The sequence below is a fragment of the Sus scrofa genome, chromosome 16 (genome assembly GCF_054392235.1).
Source record: "Sus scrofa isolate SSC_HxYL_T2T_F1_AM1 chromosome 16, Sscrofa_HxYL_maternal_Yorkshire_Landrace_v2.0, whole genome shotgun sequence".
NCBI lineage: Eukaryota > Metazoa > Chordata > Mammalia > Artiodactyla > Suidae > Sus > Sus scrofa.
This window is the reverse complement of record NC_139398.1, coordinates 83,177,781-83,198,962: the sequence shown is the minus strand read 5'-3', so window position 1 is coordinate 83,198,962 and position 21,182 is coordinate 83,177,781. Positions and strand designations below refer to the sequence as shown.

At 42.3% G+C, this 21,182-nt stretch overlaps 1 long non-coding RNA gene across 6 annotated transcripts in view; it reads left to right on the top strand.

Moving 5' to 3' along the window:
- LOC110257249 (uncharacterized) overlaps nt 1-21,182 on the top strand; it is an 830,883-nt gene that overhangs the window by 180,349 nt on the left and 629,352 nt on the right. For all 6 annotated transcript variants that reach the window (XR_014831014.1, XR_014831013.1, XR_014831009.1 and 3 more), the window contains one exon: nt 14,049-14,086. This is a non-coding gene — a long non-coding RNA (uncharacterized LOC110257249). Of the gene's footprint in view, nt 1-14,048; nt 14,087-21,182 lie in introns of those variants that run through there.

The window sequence follows — 21,182 nt, the reverse complement described above, 5'->3', positions numbered from 1 at the left end:
TGTGTGTGTGTATGTATATATATACTACACATACACACAATGGAATATTATTCAGATATATAAAAAGGAAATCCTGCCATTTATAACAAGGCAGAAGATATTAGCCTAAGTGAAAAAAGCCAGAGAAAGAGAAATACTGCATGGTATCACTTACATATGCAATCTGAAAAAAAACCAAACAAACAAACCCTGATTTCATAGAAATAAGAGAGTAGAGTGGTGGTTGCCAGGGCCTGGGGGGAGGGGAAAATGAGACAGTGTAGGTCAAAGGGTATAAACTTTCAGTTATAAGCAGAATAAATTCTGAGAATGAAATGTACAGCATGGTGACTCTAATTAATAATACAGTATTGTCCACTTGAAATTTTCTGACTGACCAGGTTCATACAATGAACTGTGTTGATTCTATGTATTTACCTGCAGTAGATTATGACTTTATTTGCTAGTATACCTCCTGGGGGTGTCAAATACCAGTTTATCTTTTAAGTTGTGACTAGAGTCACACTTCTTTCTCTCTCTTTCTGCAGACACAGACACACACAGGCCTACAAATGAATACACACACACACACACACATATATGTAAAAGACTGATTAATTACTTCTCTGAAAGTTTGAGTAAAAGCACTATAAAACATGATAGAATCTATCTTTATTCTCCCCCCTCTTGCAGTAGTGTAAAGCAGATGATAAGATTTAAGGGCACAATTGTTTTGTGAAGACAGAGATGTTACCTTTCTTCATGATATTCATTTAAGCATGATTGATATCTCCTAAAAGAGAGAAGGTCAAAGTGTGCCAAATGTGCTGCGGTGTTCCCAGTTCATCTATGTCTGGCTTCCATCAGATTGGGAGGAGAGAAGTAAGGTTTACATTTAGCAGGGGGGACCTGAAAAATAATTTTCTCATTTTGTAACTGAGGAAAGTCTCAGAGGGAGGAGGTATCTGGGGGATAGTCAGGCACACAGCCGATCCGAGGCAGGGCTGAGTTTCAAATTCAGATTTGTATGATGTCCACATCCATGTTTATAAATACAGCCTCTCCAAAAGATTTGTCTAACAAACGTGTGAAGAACTCTGGATCAGGGTTGCCTGAGCTGTTCAGGAGTGAAACTCTCTTAATTGTGTTTATTTTCCCTGGAGCCTATCCTACCCTGTCCCAATATATTCAATCCTTCTTTCCTGGGCAAAGCAGAGGAAGGGGCAGGAGCATGTGCGAGTCTGTTAACACAGCAAACATCAATGCCTCCTCCTGTTTTCCTGGCTGGTCTGGGTCACAGCCAAGTGTGCTGCCTGAAGCATTTGGCAGACTAACCTCAGGTCCAGTTAGGTGTGTAAAGAGTAGGTAAATAGCTCCATGGACAACATGACATAGTCAAACATGTGGACTAAGCCCCCACTGTGCCCTGAGCAGTGGGATTTGGCATTAAATGGAGTTGGGGACATCTGAGTCACACACAGGAGCTGGAACTCAGGCTTGGTTTTTTGTCTGTGAAATAAATCAGGTTGGACACTGAGGTTCCATGGATTTCCCATAAAGAGACACGGAGCATTATTCCGAGGGAAGGACCGCAAAGATCTGTCTAGATTTGATGCTACGTCAGAAACCAGAGTGGGAACCAGGCATCTAAAATTCTCCCCAAACCCTGCTGCCGTCTTGACCAGCTGCATACCCTGTATCACATTGTCCTATGTTGTTGTCTTCACATCACCTCACATCACCTGGCATTACTTTGTCTATTTATTCATTTGCTACTCTAATGTCAGTCTCTCTGACCAGAACACAAGCATTTGAGGGCAAGAACCTTATCTTTTTTGTTCACAGTTGGGTCATCAGCTTCTAGAATAGTTGGTTTAATAGATATTTGTCAAATGAAGGAACAAATGAAAAATAATTCTTTCTCTAGAGTACATCTGAAAAGCACCAGACAACTGGTAGAGATGTAGTTTAGTTTTATTCTTTTTCTTGGCCACTGACCAAACACCTTTCAAGATCATGAGATTATAGGGAAAAGGAAAAGTTTGATTAAAAATGATTATGTTTCTCTCTGATCTAAGCTTTCAATACCCTATAATTTATCTTCTAAAATCTCCCTTCTAGTGCTAGTCAATGATTTCACATGCTTCAAGTTATGAGTTTATGGCATTTGTACAGAGTGGCCAGGGGAAAGAAGGTTACATTGCCTAACTGGCAATTTAAAAATGAGCGTAGATAGTTTTATTCTGCCTACCCTTTCCTCCTCTGCAATATCTGTGACGCAAAGCAACTAGCCTTGAGTTTAGGGTTCAGAAATCTGGGTTCTAACCTCGTTTCTGTCACTAGCTCCCTGGGTGAGCTTGGTGAGCTTACTGGACCTCTGTAGATCTTGGTTAATATTTGTCCCATAGGTATGTACTGAACCCTTACTAGATGATGTGTCTCAATCCAGGTGATGGGGATACGTCTATGGGGGAGGGGAACCCACTGCTTACTCTCATTGAGTTTACCTGGTCAGAGTTGGGGTGGGGTGGAATAGATAATGGAAAAATGTCTATTTAAGATTGACATTTAAGGTATATAATAGAATAAAATACAGATAGATGATAGAAAGGGAGAGAGAGGGGAAAGAGGGAAGGAAGGGAGGAAGGAAGGGAAGAAGGGGGGAGAAAGAGAGGGAGAAAGAAAGAAAAGCAAACCAAGATAAAATACTAAGTGGACTGAAGAGGGAGTGGGTGTGGGAATGCCTCTTCCTGGAAGCAACATAAAATCTCTGAGAATTAAGTGACAAGAATTCAGCTGCAGAGTCTGGAATAAGATCTTCCCAGACAAGTCCAAAGCTTTGGAGGAAGAATGAGTTCCACTGGTTTTAGTGACAAAATGAAGTCCAGTGGGGCTGGTACACAGTGAGTTGCAGAGAAGGCAGCAGATGCAGCTGGAGAGAGAGACTCAGATCACCTCAGGCTCTAGACAGGATGTTTCAGTTGTTTTCTGGTGCCATGGGAAGTCATCCATCTTTTATCTGATTGATTTTTTCTTTTCTTTTGTATCCCTTAACTTTGGAGGAGCCCAGGGCCCAGTCTGTGGACCTCTCCTTCCTTTTTCTACCCAGGCAATCTCATCCAATCTCCTAACTTTATTTTATTTTATTTTCTGTTTTATAGGGCCATACTTGTGGCATAGGGAAGTTCCCGAGATAGGGGTTGAATCAGAGCTGCAGCTGCTGGCCTACACCACAGCCACAGCAGTACGGGATCTGAGCTGCATCTGTGACTCAGGCTGCACCTTGCAGTGTTGCTGGATCCTTAATACCCACTGAGAGAGGCCAGTGATAAAACCTGCATCCTTAGGATACTAGTCCGGTTCTTAACCCACTGAGCCACAACGGGAACTCCCAGTCCCCTAACTTTAAATACTATCCATATATTTTTTATCCCTGATTTTATACCTATAGAACAGGCCTCTCCCTTTCAATCCAGACTTGTATACGCAATTGACTCCTCAGTGCCTCCACTTCCATGTCGAAGAGGAAACTCAAACTTGACATGCAGATCTGAATTCCTAATCATCTCCTACTGTCTGGCAAGTCTGCTTCACCCACAGTCTCCCCTGTCTCTAGAGGGGTGAATCCCCTTGTCCAGGGTCTTGGATATGCTTGATGACCCAACCCTGAGACATCCACTGTGTCAGCAACCTTCATGGTTCTGTCTTCAAATTCTGTCTCAGATGTGGTTGCTCATCACTATCCGCATTGCTTCCCCTTAGTTCAAGCCCCTTAGATCATCTTGCACTAACCTCTTCGCTGATCTTCCTGCTTTAAACTTCTTCCCTGTATTCACAGCATAGCAACCAGAGTGTACCTTTAAACATATACATCAGGCCATATCACTCTTGATCAGTACCCTCTAGGGTCTTCCCATCCCTCTGGGTGCTGGCGCACTGGGAGGCCAAAGTCCCAGTGATGGCCTCCGTGGTCCTGCATGACCTGGCTTCCTGTTCCCTTCCTGAGCTCACCTCCCATTGCCTTCTTTCCCCTCACTCTGCTCCAGCCACGCTGTCTTCTCCTTGCTGTTTCTAGAATATGCCAGGCCTGCTCTTTCCTCCAGAACTTTGCCCTGGCCATTCCCTCCATCTGGAGAGCTTTTATTTATTTTTCTGTTGCTCAGATGGTCCTGTTTCTTTGAGGCTATTCCCAACTGCCCATATGAAAAGTTCAACCCCAGCACTCCCCATTATTTGTTTATTGTCTAAGGAGGATGTAAGCTCCCAAGGGCAGGCATGTCTGCTCAGTTTGTTCATTGTTCATTGTATTTCTAATATTTCAGACAGGGCATCCTAAAACTGACTCAGGTGCGTGAGAGGGTTTTGAGCAGGGGAGTGAAGTGATGTGTTTTACAAGGACTGTTTGGCTGCTGTATAACAAGCAGGCTGTGAGAAAGAAGGAAGCGGGCACGTCCCTTAGTGGCTCTTGTGGCAGTGAAGGAACGAGACGATAGTGACTTACTCTAAGATGCTTTAGGGGGAACTGCTGAGAAATGAGCAGGCTTGGGGTATATTTTAGAAGAGCCGATTGGATTTGCTGATGAATGTAGATTAATGCTGCGGAATCAAGGATGACGCTTAGGTTTTTTACCTAAACAATTAGAGAGATGGTAGTGCCATTATCCAAGATGAGAAAGATTGAAGGGAGGACTGCATTTTATTCATTATGTATTTATTGAACAGTGGGTGAAGAGTAATTTTGGAGGCATATACAAACTTACTTTATCTATTTTCTTATTTGGATTAAACACCTACATGAATCTAGAGCTCATGGGTGGTATCCAGACTGGAGATATAAATTTGGGTACGTTAGTGTGTTTAAAACAAAGGAAATGGAATGAATATGTCATCCCTTACTCTGGAAGAGTTCTTGGGGGAGAAGCTAGAGAGATGGGGAGAAGGTACCCCCACATTAAAAAGTAGTTTTTGGACTTCCCGTGTGGCTCACAACGTAACTACTCAGCATTGCTTCTACAGTGGCTGTGGCTTGACCCCCTAGCTTCGGAACTTCCATATGCCGCAGGTGCGGCCACTTGTTTAAAAAAAAAGAAGTAATTTTTACTGTCAATCAGTCACCCAGAGCCTTGTCTATGGAGCACCTACAGTGCGCTGTGCACTCTGCCCAGTGCTGGGATTCCTGAGGTAAACCAGATGGACTTGAGCCCCACCTTCCGGGAAATTATGGGCAATACATTTGCCTGTTCACTCCTAGTTTAAGAGCCAGTAGGGTATAAGGGACAAGAAGATTCTATCATTTATTTGGATAGAATGAATTCATTTTCTTCCTGCCCTTCTAGGTTAGAGAATCCTGATAATTAAGTTTGGAGTATGTCCAGAATTTATCTTGGCGTAGATGCATGTGGGTATGCAGTGACTGGGGCCAGGGTGAAGTATGCACTCAAGTAATGGGGTGTCAACTCTGGGCTATCTGGCTCTATTTATGTATGTGTGCATGTATGGAATGTATGTATGTATAGTTGATTTACAATGTTTCTCCAAGTTCTGTTGTACAGCAAAGTGACCCAACCAAACACATTTCCCTGTGCTTTATATTAGGGTCCCATTGACAATCCATTCCAAATATAACAGTTTGCATCCCCCCAAGTCCCCCAAATGGCCATCCATCCCAATCCCTCCTCCTTACCCCCCTGGGAACCCCAAGTCTGCTGCCTTTGGTCATTATCTGTTTCTGTTTTTTTATATAGTATCATCTGTTCCATATTTTAGACTCTACAAATATGTAATATTATATGGTATTTATCTTTTTCTTTCTGACTTAGTTCACTTAGTATGAGACTCTCTAGTTCCATCCATGTTGCTGTAAACAGCATTCATTTTTTATGGCTGAGTAGTATTCCATTGCATATATGGACCACATCTTCTTAATCCACTCATCTGTTGATGGATATTTAGGTTGTTTCCATGTCTTGGCTATTGTGAATAGTGCTGCAATGAATATTGGGGTGCATGCATCTTTTTTAATGAAAGTATTGTCCAGATATATGCCCAGGAGTGGGATTGCTGGATCATATTGTGGTGCTATATTTAGTTTTCTGAGGTATTTCTATACTGTTTTCCGTAGTGGTTGTACCAGTTTACATTCCCACCAACAGTGAAGGAGGGCACCCTTTTCTCCACATCTTCTCTGTAATTTGTTATTTGTTGACCCTTTAATCATAGACATTCTGACTGGTGTGAGGTGGTACTTCATTGTAGTTTTGATTTGCATTTCTCTAATAATAGTGATGTTGAGCATTCACTCATATGCCTGTTGGCCATCTATATGCCTTCTTTGGAGAATTTAGGTCTTCTGCCCATTTTTCAGTTAGGTTGTTTTCTTGTTGTTGTTGAGTTGCCTGAGTTGTTTGTATATTTTGGAGATTAGACCCTTGTCTTTTGCATGGTTTGCAAAGATTTTTCTCCCATTCTGTTTGTTGTCTTTTCATTTTTAAAATGGTATCCGGTTCTCTCTTTAATTAAGGCCGTGGAACAAAGTAATTGTCCTTTATTTCTAATTTTCCGTGGCAAAGAAGGAACAAACATTTATTGACCCCTTAGTGTGTGTTATGTACTTCATATCATTCACCTACATTATTTAAACCTCCTGTAATGTATGAAGTAAGCGATAGCCTGCCCATTTTGCAGCCGAGAAAACTAAGATGGGGAGGCTTAGTAAATCTTCCAACATTAAAGAGTGAGGCGTTGGCAGATGAAGTGCCCACCCTGAAGTCTGATGGGAAACACTGTCCTTTTAACTCAAAAGCCCACAAGGAACACAGGATAAACTTTGTATTCTCCTCAAACTGTAGTAAATATTTAAATTCAGTTTACTTTTCCTTCTCAGGCTGCCTTTCCTCTGGGTAAATATCTTCAGTTCTTTCAACTAATCTAGGTATGACATGTTAACTGCTAAAGTACTTGGCACCATGCCTGGCACACTGTAAGTACTTAACAATACTAGTGAATATGATTATGTCATTTGACAGCTAAGAAAATAGAGTCCCAGAGAAGGAAAGGGAGTCTCCCAGAGTCCCACACTTAATCGTCTTCTCCACTTGCAAGCTCTAGGCACATTCCACTTTTATTCGTGTTCGTTTCTTAAATGCACTCCAACTAGAATAATGCCATTCTTCTCCCCTCCCTTATTCAGACTGCTATACTTCTTTTAATGTGGTCCTGATTGTCTTAGAACTCGGAGAACTAGCCCTGTACCCAGGGCTTGTGCCTCCTTATTTGGTTTAGTGCAGCAGTTTATTTATTCATTCACTTTCTGAAACTGTTGCTGGCTGGCTGGCAGAATTTAATCAGAAGATTGTGTAACCATGGCAAGAGGCTGCCCAAATCTATAACTATAATGAGAGAATGGGTGACAGGAGAATTGAATTAAAAGGGAGCTCCCTATGCAAAGGGGGAAACTCCAACCCCCTTTCCTTCCACTTCTCCCACCTGTGAGAAGAAGAACCAAAACCCAAGGTAAAAATGGGAGGGAGATTAACCCTGTGTGACTCCAGGGAATTTCTAAAGTGAGGGAGCTTATTAGACACGCGGATATATCTTGAGCGGTGGAATCTCTGAAAGAAAAGAGATGGATATACCAATTGGATTACAGAGAAGTGGAACTGAGAACAGGTCTTGTCCAAAATTCTCTGAGAGGAACCCCAGTTCCTCTCTGCGTATTCCCACCTACCCTGGTGCCTGAAATTTATCCACTTGGCATTCATTACTTTAGCTTAATAACCACAGCAATATGTATGCAGCACTTAGGAATATGAAATGATTTTTCCCATCCATCTTCTTATTTGAATCTCATAGAAATTCTGAGGGAGGTCCAGGGCAAGGAGATGACCCAGGCAGGAAATATGAGTACAAGTTTGGAGTCAAGAGGACCAACTGTTGTTGGGGCCTTGCTGTCGTATTAAATCTCTCCAAGTTTTGTTTCCCTCATGTAAATTAGATGTACCAGTACATATAGCTTGGGGTTTGGTGAGGATTAAATAACAATATAAGTAATAGTGACCAGCATATATTAAGTACGCATTTCTATTATTATTATCCCCATTTGATGGATGAGAAAACTGACAACCAGCTTCAGAAAGTGACTTGCCTGAGGCTGCCAGAGCTGGACCAGAGCCCATGTCTCCTGACTTCCAGCCAGTTCTTCCTGCTCCTGCCCACTGAACAGCTCTAATTCATCTCCCTTAACAGCAAAAACAGTGCCATAAGGGCAAGGATGCTGTCAAGTTAGAAGGGGAAAGCCTTTCTGTTTTTTTCCTAAACCAGGTTTTACTTCAGGGTCATTAAAATGCTGCTGTGCTTTGTAGGCTTTGTTGCAGTATCTAAGTATCTTTTAATTGCTAAGCATTGCTTGAGGCTCCAGGGCAAAGATGTTTGGGTTTCTTTGTTTTAAACGAGGTAAACAAACAAGGAGGGACATGATGTTCCGTGAAGAGGTTGGACTGGCTGGGTGCCGGGGTCCTTTGAGCACTGATGTTCTAGGTCCGGCTGCTCATCCATCACTTCCCACTGCAAACCTGGTGAGGAAAATACCTGCAGCCACACCTTCTAACCTGGTGTCCCCAGATTGCCTAGGGAAAAAAGCAAATCTTGGGGCCAGGTAATGAGTTGGCCTCTGGACTGTGCTCACTTCTCAGTTCAGTCCTTTAAGAGGATGGAGACAAACCTGGAGGGGTTTGACCAAGATCACAGAGTGAAAAGCGCAGAAACCAGGCTAGATCTCAGGTCTCAGATTGCCTGTCTGAGGGTAGTGTGCTATCTGCTGCGGCACACAAGTGCCCCAAGAGCCCTCAGAAACCTTGAGTGTGTATGTGAATGTGTGTGTGTAAGGGGTAGTGCTCCAGGACTGGGAGAGGAATGTTGTGTTGTGTGTCCTCTCCTGTTCTCCTCTCCAATTCACGTGTGTTCCAGGGAAGGTGTATTTGGTAGGCATTGACCACAGCCTTGGGATAGGATCGATGCCCCTGAGAGGCTGGGTGCAGCCTGAAGCTTGCACACACAAAGAGGTGGGGCATCTCCAACAGCTCACTAGGAGTTTGTCCCCTAAATTGTGGTCCCTGAACTGACAGCAGAAGCAGCACCTAGGAGCTTGTTAGAAATGTGGCTTCTTGGGCCCCAATCTGGACCTATTGACCGAGGATGGGTTTTCCCCCGACCCCCACCACCGCACAGGTGCATATGGAAGTTCTCAGGCCAGGGATTGAATCTGAACCACAGATGTGGCCTGCTCTGCATTCTTAAGCCACTGTCCTGGGCTGGGGATTGAACCTACACCTCCACAGTGATTTAAGCTGCTGCAGTCAGACCTTCCTACTGCACCACAGCAGGAATGCTAAGGATGTGCATTTAAGATGATGCTGAGGTGATTCATAGGTATATTAAAGAGTAAGAAAAACAGACTGGGAAATAGTAGGAACTCAAAAGCCAGCCGTGTTTGCATGGGCTGTACGTAGCCTGCCAACCTCTGGTCTAGATGGGAGAAAACGATTAGTTTGTTCTATGCGCAGCTTGACTGAGAGTTAAAAATATCCTGGAGCACCATGGTGAGAAGTACTAATGGGTTTGTCATGATCAGTTAGTGATTCCTGCAGGAGGTGTGGGGTGGGAATTCAGGTCCTGTGGGTTAGGTACCAGCCATTCCTGAACCAGACTGCTTTAGAAGGCTCTTTCATCTCTTGCATCTCTTGGACCAGAGACCAGAATATGTCTTCTGGACATCACATTGGTTCTGCTAGTGGCTCTGTGACCTTGGGGAAGTCACTCACAACCTCCAGTCTCAGGCTCCATATTTGCCCCCGACTAACTTGAGATTCATTGGGAAGTGTACATGGGATAGACGATACCAATGAGCTTGTGCATCAAAATATGCTGTAGAGATAAAAGATATTTTATAATGATGGTGAGAATAATGAAGACAATTAAAAAGGCCCAGAGAGTATCAGTGGTATTTCCATAATACAGGGAGTTGATGGCCAAATCAGGGCCAGAATTCAAGTTTCCTGATTCCCAGTTGTACTGACCGTCTCTTGGGATCAGTCCTAGGTTCTATTTCTAAACCTTTGAACAAAGAAATCATACAGATAAACCCATCCAGATTTAGCGGTGGTGATGATGATGTGGCAACTGCTAACATTTGCTGTGTGTGTTTGGTACCCAGCACTCTGTGGTATCTACCATACATACTATCTCTTAGTTCTTACGCCAACTCTTTGAAGTTGGTATATGGCACCCCTCCCCCCCACTCTATATGAAGAAATTAAGGCTGAATGTGTTACTTTTCATGAATATTTTACTTTTTTTTCTTTTGTCTTTTTAGGGCTGCATCTGCGGCATATGGAGGTTCCCAGGCTAGGGGTCTAATCGGAGCTGTAGCCACTGGCCTACGCCACAGCCACAGCAACACCAGATCTGAGCCACGTCTGCGACCTGCACCATAGCTCATGGCAATGCCGGATCCTTAACCCACTGAGCAAGGCCAGGGATCAAATCCGCAACCTCATGGTTCCTAATCAGATTCGTTTCTGCTGTGCCACGACGGGAATTCCCTGTTTTACTTTTTTGATGGGGGATGATGCTCTAAGTCAAAGGGATACATTTATACAATGGTGAAAATTCAGGCCCCATGACAGGCTAGTTGTGGGGAGTGGGAAGAGAGGCTGGAATAGGCCATTACTCCTGAAATTGCACCACAGAAGTGGCGGCCAGCCCTGCCAAGAAGGCTTGGCAAGAGCTGAGTTTGTCACCTTGTAGCAATGCATGCTTTCCTGGCCCCTCTCAGCCTGAAGACACTGTCGCTGGCAGTCCTGGGGTGGGGAAATATCCAGCCAAGTTGGAAGGCAAGACTTCAAGATGAGATGGCTGGCAAAGGTGGGGCCACGGAGCTGGGCATGACCAGGCTGCTGTGCTCTGTGTTCACAGTGTAAAGCCCATCTCCAAATTAAATCTTCTGGATTTCTCAGTTGGGGAGAGGTGAGGGAGAGCAAATCAGCAGAACAGAGGTGAGAGAACAGGAACCATTTTTCTTGGGAAGAGTACATTAGTTCTGAGTTTAGATCTAATAAGGGTGGTCCATAAGTGGATTTTCTCCCATGAATAAGCAAAGGAGTCAGTGTAGTGGTTAAGCGTTTGGGTCTTTTATTGTTGACCCAGGGTCATGTCCTCTGCCATCATTTGATGCTTGTGTGATGAAGGGCATGTTTATTATTTGCTAATCCTCAGTTTTCTCATCTGTAACATAGATGGGAACAAGAACATCTACACGCATCTACACACAGAACAAGCCTTGTAGATGTGTCGTGAAGATTCAGTAAGACAATGCATTTAAATTCAACACAGCACCTGACACAGCAAATATTCAAAACACGGTAGCTTAAAAATCCTGCTATTGTTAGTATCATTATCATCATCATGATTATTAGCAGGTCCAAGAGGGTTTAGTAAGTAGTCATCCCTTTCCCTGCTCATTCTGCATCAGTTAAAAAATAAGACACAGTATCACTTACACGTGGAATCTAAAAAAAGACACAATCACCTTTGCAGAACAGATACAGACTCAGAGACTTTGAGAAACTTATGGTTTCCAAATGAGACAAGTTGGGGGGTGGGAGGATGCACTGGGATGTAAATGCTATAAAATTTGGTTGTGATGATCATTGCACAACTATAAAAGTAATAAAATAAAATAAGACACAGGACTAAACTAGATGGGAGGCCAAAAGGTCACCCTTATCACTACAAAGCTGACAGTGGAGGATGTAGCTGGTGGATGGAGTTACAGAGCCTGACTCCCCATTCCTGGCTAGAGTTCACCCACGTCTTAGGGGAAAACCTTCTCCTGGACGATTTGCCACCAAGATGAGGCTGAGCTCCCTATAGGTCCCCTGACTCTCAACAAGGGAGAGAGAAAAGTTCCAGCTTCCTACACCTTGGTATCAAATTGTTATTCAGATGAAGCACTCCTCCTGTTGGGGGTGGGGTGGGGTAGTTGGGATGGAGAAAAAGGAGAGAGGAAAGGGGGTTTACAATAATGAGGGCTTCTCCAAAGAGAAGGAACATCAGGAGTGCACAAGAAGGCTGTGCCCAGCCTTCGCCATGTAACAAAAACTGTGATGTCCTAAGCATGTCTGACCCTTGGAGGGGATCATTTGACCACGCCCACTGTAAGGCAACGGAATTACTTTCAGTAGTAACTGTGTAGTGATCAGGAATGATCAGTTTTCCTGATTCAATCTTTAGTTTTAAAACAATAGACACATAGAACAGAAGAATTTTATCTTTTATTAGATTTTTTTAAAAAATTATATACTTGAAGTATAGTTGATTTACAATGTGTTAATTTCTGCTGTACAGCAAAGTGATTCAATTATATATATATATATATATTCTTTTTCACATTGGGCCTTTTTCATTATGATTTATCACGAGATATTGAATATAGTTCCCTGTACTATATAGCAGAGCCTTGTTTTTTTCTTTCTAATAAGAGTTTACATCTACTAATCTCAAACTCCCAGTCTACCCCTCTACCCACCTCCTCCTTTGAAGTCACAAATCTGTTCTCCTTGCCCGTAAGTCTGTTTCTGTTCTGTAGATAGGTTCATTTTTGTCATGTTTTAGATTCCACATATAAGTGATATCATATGGTATTTGTCTTTCTCTGTCTGACTTACTACACTTAGTATGATAATCTCTAGGTCTATCTATTTTGGTGCAAATGGCATGATTTCATAGAATAATTTTATTTATGTATTTACTGGCCGTGCCCATGACATGCGGAAGTTCTCAGGCCAAAGATAGAACTCACGTTACAGCAGTGACTCAAAGCCAGCGCAGCGACAATGCCAGATCCTTAACTTGCTGTACCACAGAACTCAAAGGAATTTTATTTTTAATAGATTTCTCAAACTTGGTAAAACATTTCACATCTCAACTATACTTTTCAGTTACCAAACAAAAGCATTGCACTGTGCATTTCTCTGTTTTAAATTGTAAACACAAAATAAAAATTTCAAGGAGTGACATAGGATGACAAACCCCAATGATTTCAAGTTTTATTTTTCTTTCTTTTGTCATTGTTTATTTCAGATCTACAGCTTAAACTGAAGAATATGTAATACAATAGGGGTTGGAGACAGCATCTGTGGCTGAAGTAAGCCCAAATGATTCCAAACTGTCACAGACTTACTCTTAAAATTGGTGTGCAAAGCTGAGCCCGTATGTTTCAAACTTACTGTGTATTACACAAACTCAGCAATAACCTCAGCACTTGTTTAGAACTTTGACAAACAAAGTTTTATTGGGGGGCATTGGAATGCCAATATTGTGTCACCGGTATTGTTCAGAATTTGAGGCACATGGCAGTGATAAAAAGCAAACTGATTTCTGGTCACTTTAAAAATTATTTTAAATTCTCTACAGACAATGAACATCCTTATGCCCATCCCAGGGGCTGATTTCTCCTGCTGTCTGGCCCTTGTTACACCACTGAGTAAAAACTACCCTTCGCTGGGCTTGGGGGTTAGAATTTCTGCCTGCATCTGGCAATGCTCAGTTCCTAATTGGGAAGTTCTCATTTCCTCTTTGGGTCCAGTTTTCCTAACTGTAAATCAAGAGGGCTGAGCGGTGTCATCTCTCAAAGTTCTTTTCTGTTCCAAACTCTTGTTTGAGAAGTCATCTTTCACCAGGTAGAGGGAGACAGGAGAACACATTTGGAGTCTGAATTTGTCTCTGTTCAGAGAGCTGCACTGATTTATGGGGACGAGTCAGTGGAAGGAGATCATCTGCCTTTGATTTATGTCAGCAACATGCACGCTCTGGCTTCTGCTGTTCTTCTGCAGCCAGGAATGGAGGAGAGGAAGTTCCAGGGTTGGCTGTGAGAGGAAAGAAGAAGAGAAGCTATGACATGGTGGGGATGGCACTGATGGTACTTGCAAGCATTTATTGAGTGCTTATTGTATGCTAGGCATAGGATCATCATAATTATGAAGAAGCAACTATTATTTATCCTTGCTTTACAGATAAAGAAGTTAAAGCTGTGCTGAAGTTCATAGAGTTGGTAAGTAGCAGTCACGGGATTTGAACCCAGGTTGTCTGACTCCAGACTTCATCTTTTTACCCCTGTGGCAAAGGTTGCTGGTGTGAATTGCTCTTCTTGTCTAGACTTTGTGTTTCCACTCAAGGCTGACTGTATCTCTTCCAGGTACTGGAGTCATAGATAGACACAATTGCTGCCTTCATGGAGCTGATAGTCCATTTGGGGACAGATGTTAAATAAGCCACAACATAGTTATTTAATTATGCTTGTCATTATTTAACTTATATGTACATGAAAGTGTATGGAGATGGTTTTCCTAAAATGTTATGGGTAGTCCAAAATGAACTATGAGCTCTTTTCTAATCATAGCTTTCCCTCAAAATCTTATATATCATTTTTATTATATCTCACTTTGTTCAAAAAAAGTGGCATATTTTATAGTACTTTGTCAAAAATATCACATTGTTCTTTATCCAAAACAAATGAAATTTACCTTGTAACCAAGTCTCTCTTTCTGAAATAGCTATAGATCTGAGCCGAGCACAATGGAAGGTAATACATCTACTGTGATTGCCTTAACATTCATCATCTTTCCTCAATATTTTTTTTATTAAAAGCTAAAGATTAGAAAGTCCATTTTGTTTGTATTTCAGTCAGAGTTTGTTGAGGATTGCGATTGGCTGGGGGGCTCCCAGCATCTACATGTAATAACTTATAATGCCTCGTATAGGTCATGGGGCTTTTTTTTTTTTTTTCTTTTTTTTTTTCTTTTTTCTCTCTGTGGATATTTTGGTTGTGGGACACCAATTTCCTAATTCAGCTTCATGGTACACCATGGTAAGCCCGTTTTACAGAGTGAAACAGGAGAGGTGATGTTTCTCTTGTAAAACAACTAAGAAAAGAATTGCTGACTGTAAGTTTGGGAATACTCTCACAGGTCATATTTATTCTTTTGAAATATAGACAACCTGAGTTAGAATCCCAATATCTCCACTTTTATCCATCCATTCATCCAACAAACATTTACTCTGAGTATCTTTCATAAGCCTGGCACCCTAAGGCTGCTGAGAATATATAAAACAGACCAATATTAGCTTTCATGGAGCCTATATTTTCGTTGGGTTGACTACTATAAATAGGTGAATCAACAAAGTAGCTTGAAACTGTGATAGGCACAGGTAAATAAAATATCAAGGCTGTGGGACCAAGACTAACTTGGTGGTGGTGGTGAAGGTCATAGCTTTTTTGAGGAAATGACATTTAAATCTCAAAGACAAAGAAGAAACCAGCCAGGTGAGGACTGGATGAGAGTACCAGAGCACTTGTGAAGACTCTAACTCAGAAATGTCTTAGTATGTTTGAAAAACTGCAGGAAAATCAGAAACATGGAGTCCAAAGAGAAGAGGTGGTGGTGGGGAGGGTGATGGGATAGGAAAGGGGGAGGAGGCAGGTGGGATCACCTATGGTCTTTAGAGCAGGCAAGGGAGTTTGAACTCCACGTATAGTTGAGAAACCAAGGAAGTCTTTTAAAGGAGTGATGATTACACTTTAGAAAGTTCATTTCATGAGATAGTTTGAGGGGAGCAGAACTGAAATAAGGGAATCTGTTCCAGTGGGCTAGGCAAGAAATGATGGTGGCCTGACTTATGATGGCCAAATGGAAAGAAAGAGATGGAAAGTTTCAAGATAAATTAGGGGGCAGGGGCAAAGAAAGGAGAATTAGTCTGTCTCCTTGATGTCTGGCATGGGCAGTTTTTCAGTTGTGTGGTTTGGGGAAGGATTCTTCTCTTTGAGCCTTAGGATTGGCTGGGGTATGGCATGAGACCCTGGGAAGAGATCAAGGGCCTGGATGAGATAAGCCCAGAGGGCAGTGAAGGAAAGATGGGAAACCGTGTGTAGGTTGAATCACTCTCTTTACCATGAATCATAAAATGTCACTACCCGAAAAATCTTTTTTTTTTAAATGTTTAAAATTTATTTTTTAGGTTTTTTTGGTCAACAAATGATTGATGAAATACTGTAACACTTTATGTTCCAAAGAATGGCACCATTTTCCAACTTTCTGTGGATAGAGTGCATGGTAAATCACTTACATAGGATTAATGCAAGTTCATGCTTTTCGTGTTATGATGAGACATTAAAGAATCCAATTTAGATTGGTTGAAGCACAAATATCCTTTAATTGATCAAACCTATGTAAGTTACAAATAGCATGAATTAACCAAGGAAGGCGACTATCACATATATTGTTTCTGCTTATACCTACAATACCTAGTCTTTTTTTCTTTTTTTTGATCTCTGTACCAGCGGCATATGCAAGTTCCCAGGCCAGGGATTGAATTCAAGATGCAGCTGTGGCAATGCTGGATCCTTTAACCCACTGTGCTGGGCTAGGGATTGAACCCATGCCTCTGTAGCAATCCAGGCTGCTGCAGTTACATTCTTGACCCACTGCACCACAGCAGGAACTCCTATAATACCTAGTTTATAGAAATTAATACTTTTTCCTGACTAAAGTACATATTATCCGACTGTTTGGGTTACATATAAAAGGAATGCAGCTTGCATTCGTGAAAGCAAAAAGAAAATGTGTTGGTCTACATGAGAAGACAAGTGGATAGAGTGGAGCTTCAGGCCTGGTGTGATCTAGGTGTTCACATATTGTTATCAGTTATCTGATTTTCTCTGAGTCCAGAATCTGCTTTCTTTTGTGTTGGTGTCTTTCTCAGGCAAGTTTCCTGAGGAGCAGAAAAGATGTTAAGCCTACTTCCAGACTCTATCTGAGCAGCTCCAACAGAAAGTCAGCACCTGTTTCTCTGTTAGAACACAGTCTGGACATATGTTCTTTTTGGCTTGGCTTGGATTACATGATCATCCCTGAAACAATCTCAGGGGCCAGAAGGTGGAGTATGTGGATGGACCAAGGTCTGACTTGTGGGTGGGTCACCCTCATCTGAAGTATAGGGATAGGAAGTGGATAATTCCCAAAGGAAAATAGTGCTCCTGTGGCTGGAAGATGTCATTCATGCTGGGAAGGCAAAAACAACAGGCCAGTAAGAGTCCCTTGAAATCCACGTAAGCATCTTGCCTGTGGAAACCTCATGTATCCATCCTCCCACCAGGATGCTTGGAGATGGTCAGAATGGGGAAGCATACAGTCTTACAAGTCTCAGAAGGCAGAAGCAGTGCTTTTCATGTTACCTGTGGTTTTATAAACCACAGAATGGAAGGGGGAACCTGGAAATCAAGCTGAGTACAGGAACCATTGGAATCAAGAGTTGAGTAGTTCAGCTTTTTTTTCTGGTGTGTGGGAGAAGGTCACGGCAAATGGCACTGAGGCAATTTTACTCAGCTCTCCTCCAAAGCCAGCATTTCTTAAATCTTCCAAATGCTTGTCAGTTTCCTTAGAAAGCCTTTTATCACAGTATCATAGACTGTCAGAGCTAGAAGGCAACTTAGAAATCCTTCATTCCAAACTGGTCTCTATTTAGATAAGAAAACTGAGGCTGGAAGCATAATTCTAGGGGAAGATTGTGAAATCAGGCTTTGTGGTTTTATTCCTGTGAATAGTGTGTTGACTTTCTTATTGCTTCCCTTGAAGAATTTACACAAATCAACTATCTTTTCTCTTTTTTCCTATAAAGAGAGTCTGTTTAGTTTCCCATGGGAAATAATCTTGACCCAGATTTCACTAGGTTGTCTAATTCTTGAGTTAAAAAATTCCTCTGTGAACTGGAAGGGTCCTTGGAAGATGATGGGTGGGTGACATAAGTCACCTGTGAGTCACTTTGAGCCCAAAGAACATAAGATCATGGACACCCCCCTTGGTTCAGTGACACACTCTGCCTGACTTCATGGGATCCAGAGCTTGTTTGTATCTGGACCTCTGAAAATGTCTTCTTACGAAGCATCCCACATGTAGGGCTCACGATGGAGCATCTGCCTGTGAATGAGGACTTGCTGGGATGGATGAGGAATGGGAATAGGTATCCTGATTAAAATCTTGAATGCCAGACCCAAATAACCTTGCATGCAAACCCAGGCTCTAACATTTATACATTGTGTGAGTTTGACCAAAGTACTAAATGTTGCTGAGCCTCAGTTTCTTTACATTTAAAATAAACAGATTTATACAAGCCTACCTCCTTAGGCTGTTGAGAGGATGACGTTAAACTAATGCATAAAAGCCCTCAGTGTACTACCTGGGAGATTCGGCGTGTATGTGAACTGGGGTTGTTTGTTGCCATTATTATTACTATTCCAGGTAACATTGGATGAGAGCTTGAAATACTGTGTACCTGATTCAGGATAAGTGGCAGTGCAAAGCAAAGTATTTGTAGTGTGGACTTATTGGAAGATTAATTCTATTTGGCCCAATTCCCATTCTCTCCGTTTCTCTTGGGAGTCCCCTAAATGTAGATATCCTGCAATTTCTGCCAGATCATCCCGTGACTTGTACATGATCCCCTGAATTTATTGCCTAACTTTGATCCCTTCCTCTCTTTCAATTCAACAGATTCCTCCTTTGATCAATACCTTTCACTCAACAAGGACTCAGTGAAATAGTGCAGGTAAAGCACTTAGCCCACAGTGGTTGGCAGAGGGTAACCACTCATTAAATGTTAGCTACCAATACTACTCTTCCAACTGCTCCTGGAATGATGGCTAAGCACCTGGCCCAGAGGACAACAACGAGAGAATGATAATTAGTGATACCTGGGGCCACCAAGATAAAATTCTTGTCATTCTGAAAAGGCTAAGCCTGATTCACATTCATCATCCTATTTTTTTTTTTTTCTGGCAGGGGAAATAATTTATTAGACCAACTTCTTCTCATCCCTCTTTTTAAGATAAATTAATGCCAATTAAAAAAACCCTTTATCATGGATCCCATTCATTACCTACTGTTTCCAATCATTTCTTCTTCATTAATGTGCTTTGGTACTTGAAATAGGTCTTCGAGGCCAAAAGCCATTACAGAGGCAAGATTTCCCACATATAAATTTGATTTCATCATAATTGTCAGTTTTCAGGTTTTTTTTTTTTTTTTTGTCTTTTGTCTTTTTGCCATTTCCAGGGCTGCTCCCGCGGCACATGGAGGTTTCCAGGCTAGGGGTCTAATCAGAGCTGTAGCGCCAGCCTACACCACAGCCACAGCAAGGCGGGATCTGGGCCGCATCTGCAGCCTACACCACAGCTCACAGCAATGCCAGATCCTTAACCCACTGAGCAAGGCCAGGGATCAAACCCGCAACCTCATGGTTCCTAGTCAGATTCGTTAATCACTGAGCCACGACAGGAACTCCTTGGGGTTATTTCTCAAACATGTTATCCTTTAATCCTTGAAATAACCCAGAGTAGAAGGACAGTGCTGTCCCTTTAAAAGATGGGATCAGGAAGGAGTTAAGTAACTTGTTCAAGCCAAAGAGAAATAAATGTTTGATCTTGGATGAAAATTTGTTGTCTGCATCACAGGGACCTTTGTGGGGTTTGGTGTAAGTTGTCAGCATGGGGTGAAGTCATTACATCCATGCTTCATATTGGCCTGGGGGCTAATATGGGGAGGAAACAGGGCATTGCTGAGACAGTGACATTCGCCAGAGGCTGAGCATGTGGGCTGGGCCATTAGCTCTAGGAGTTTAGTTGGCATCTTTTACTGTTACCCTCTAGGGTCCTTCCGCTGGCTAAACTCACTGCCTTGTTCTGATTGAACCGCTGTTTCACAGCTGTGGTAGGTGAAGTGGGGACAAGCCATGAGGCATATTTTTGAAAGCAGATATATCTAGGCTTGAAACCAGCCATGTACCAGCTATGTGACCTTGGGCAAAGAAAATATTCTAAGCCTCAATTTCCACATCTGCAAAGTGGAAGCAAGAATGCTTGGGCATGTCTTCTATATTCTAGGGAAGAGTAAGTCAAATTATCTGATTTATGCAAAGTGACCAAGGAGTAGTAAGTCTAAGTAAGTGCAGCTCACCATCGTCTTGTCTTTAATATTTAATTTTACTATTTTAAGGAGAACCCATGAAGCATGAGGGCTGAACAGGAAAATGTTAAGTTCTCTGAGCCTAGTCATAAGCCCTTCCTTCTTACTTCTTGTGTGATCTTGTCATTGCCCTCAGATCTAACTACTCATTTTATACTTATAATGTCTAAATGTACATTTTGATCCCCATGTATGCATATACAACTTCCTAGTTAGCATTTCTTCTGAGATGCTTCAAATGCACTGCAAATTCCGTACGTCTGGAACAGCACTTGTGACCTGCTCCCAGACCAGATCTTCTTTAGGTTTCCTCTCCCAGTGAATGGCCCCTCTGGCTGGTTTTGCAGGCCAGAAGCCCCATGCTGTCCTTGAAACACGCTCCCCAGTCCATGCATCAGAAAGTCCTGGCTATTCTGCTTCCTCCACAAACATTGAATCTACTTCTGGCCATGCCCAGCACCAACTCTTCCCTGGACTGCTGTAAAAGCCTTCCATTTGATTGCCCTGGATCTACTCTAGGCTCTTTCAGGCCAGCCAGAGTGATTTTTTTTTTTTTTTGAACAGCAATGTCCCTCTCCCATCCCATATCACCCCTGTGCACCTCTTTTGGGGTTTTCCATTGATTTTAGGATAAAACGTGCTCAGAGACAGGGCCTATAAGGTCTGTCTTAATCTCCCCCCCATCCCCCGCTGTCTTCTGGATTCATTTTCTATCGTATTACCCCTTGCGTTTTCTCGGCTCAGAGTGATTGACTACCCACTGACAGTGTTTCTACCACAGGTGCTTTCCCCAGAACTGTCCTTCCCAAAGTATTTTTCTATCCCGATTTTACCTAATATGTATCTACTCCTAATTTAGTTTTCATATGGAGACCATCTCTGACCCCTGTAACTAGTTCACATTGCCCTGTTTTAGGCTTCCCTGTTGTCCTAAATCTCTTTCATTGTACTTAGCAGAGCAGCAGTTTTACATTTGATTGCCTGATTTGTGTTTCATATCTGCCTGTCCAGACTAGATTAGCATCTTCACCTTACTGTGCTCATCATTTCTGGCACCCAGCATGGTGCCTGACATGGGTCGCCGATGACTATTTGTCCCACGAGTGAGTGTCCTCAAGGAGGATCTATGTT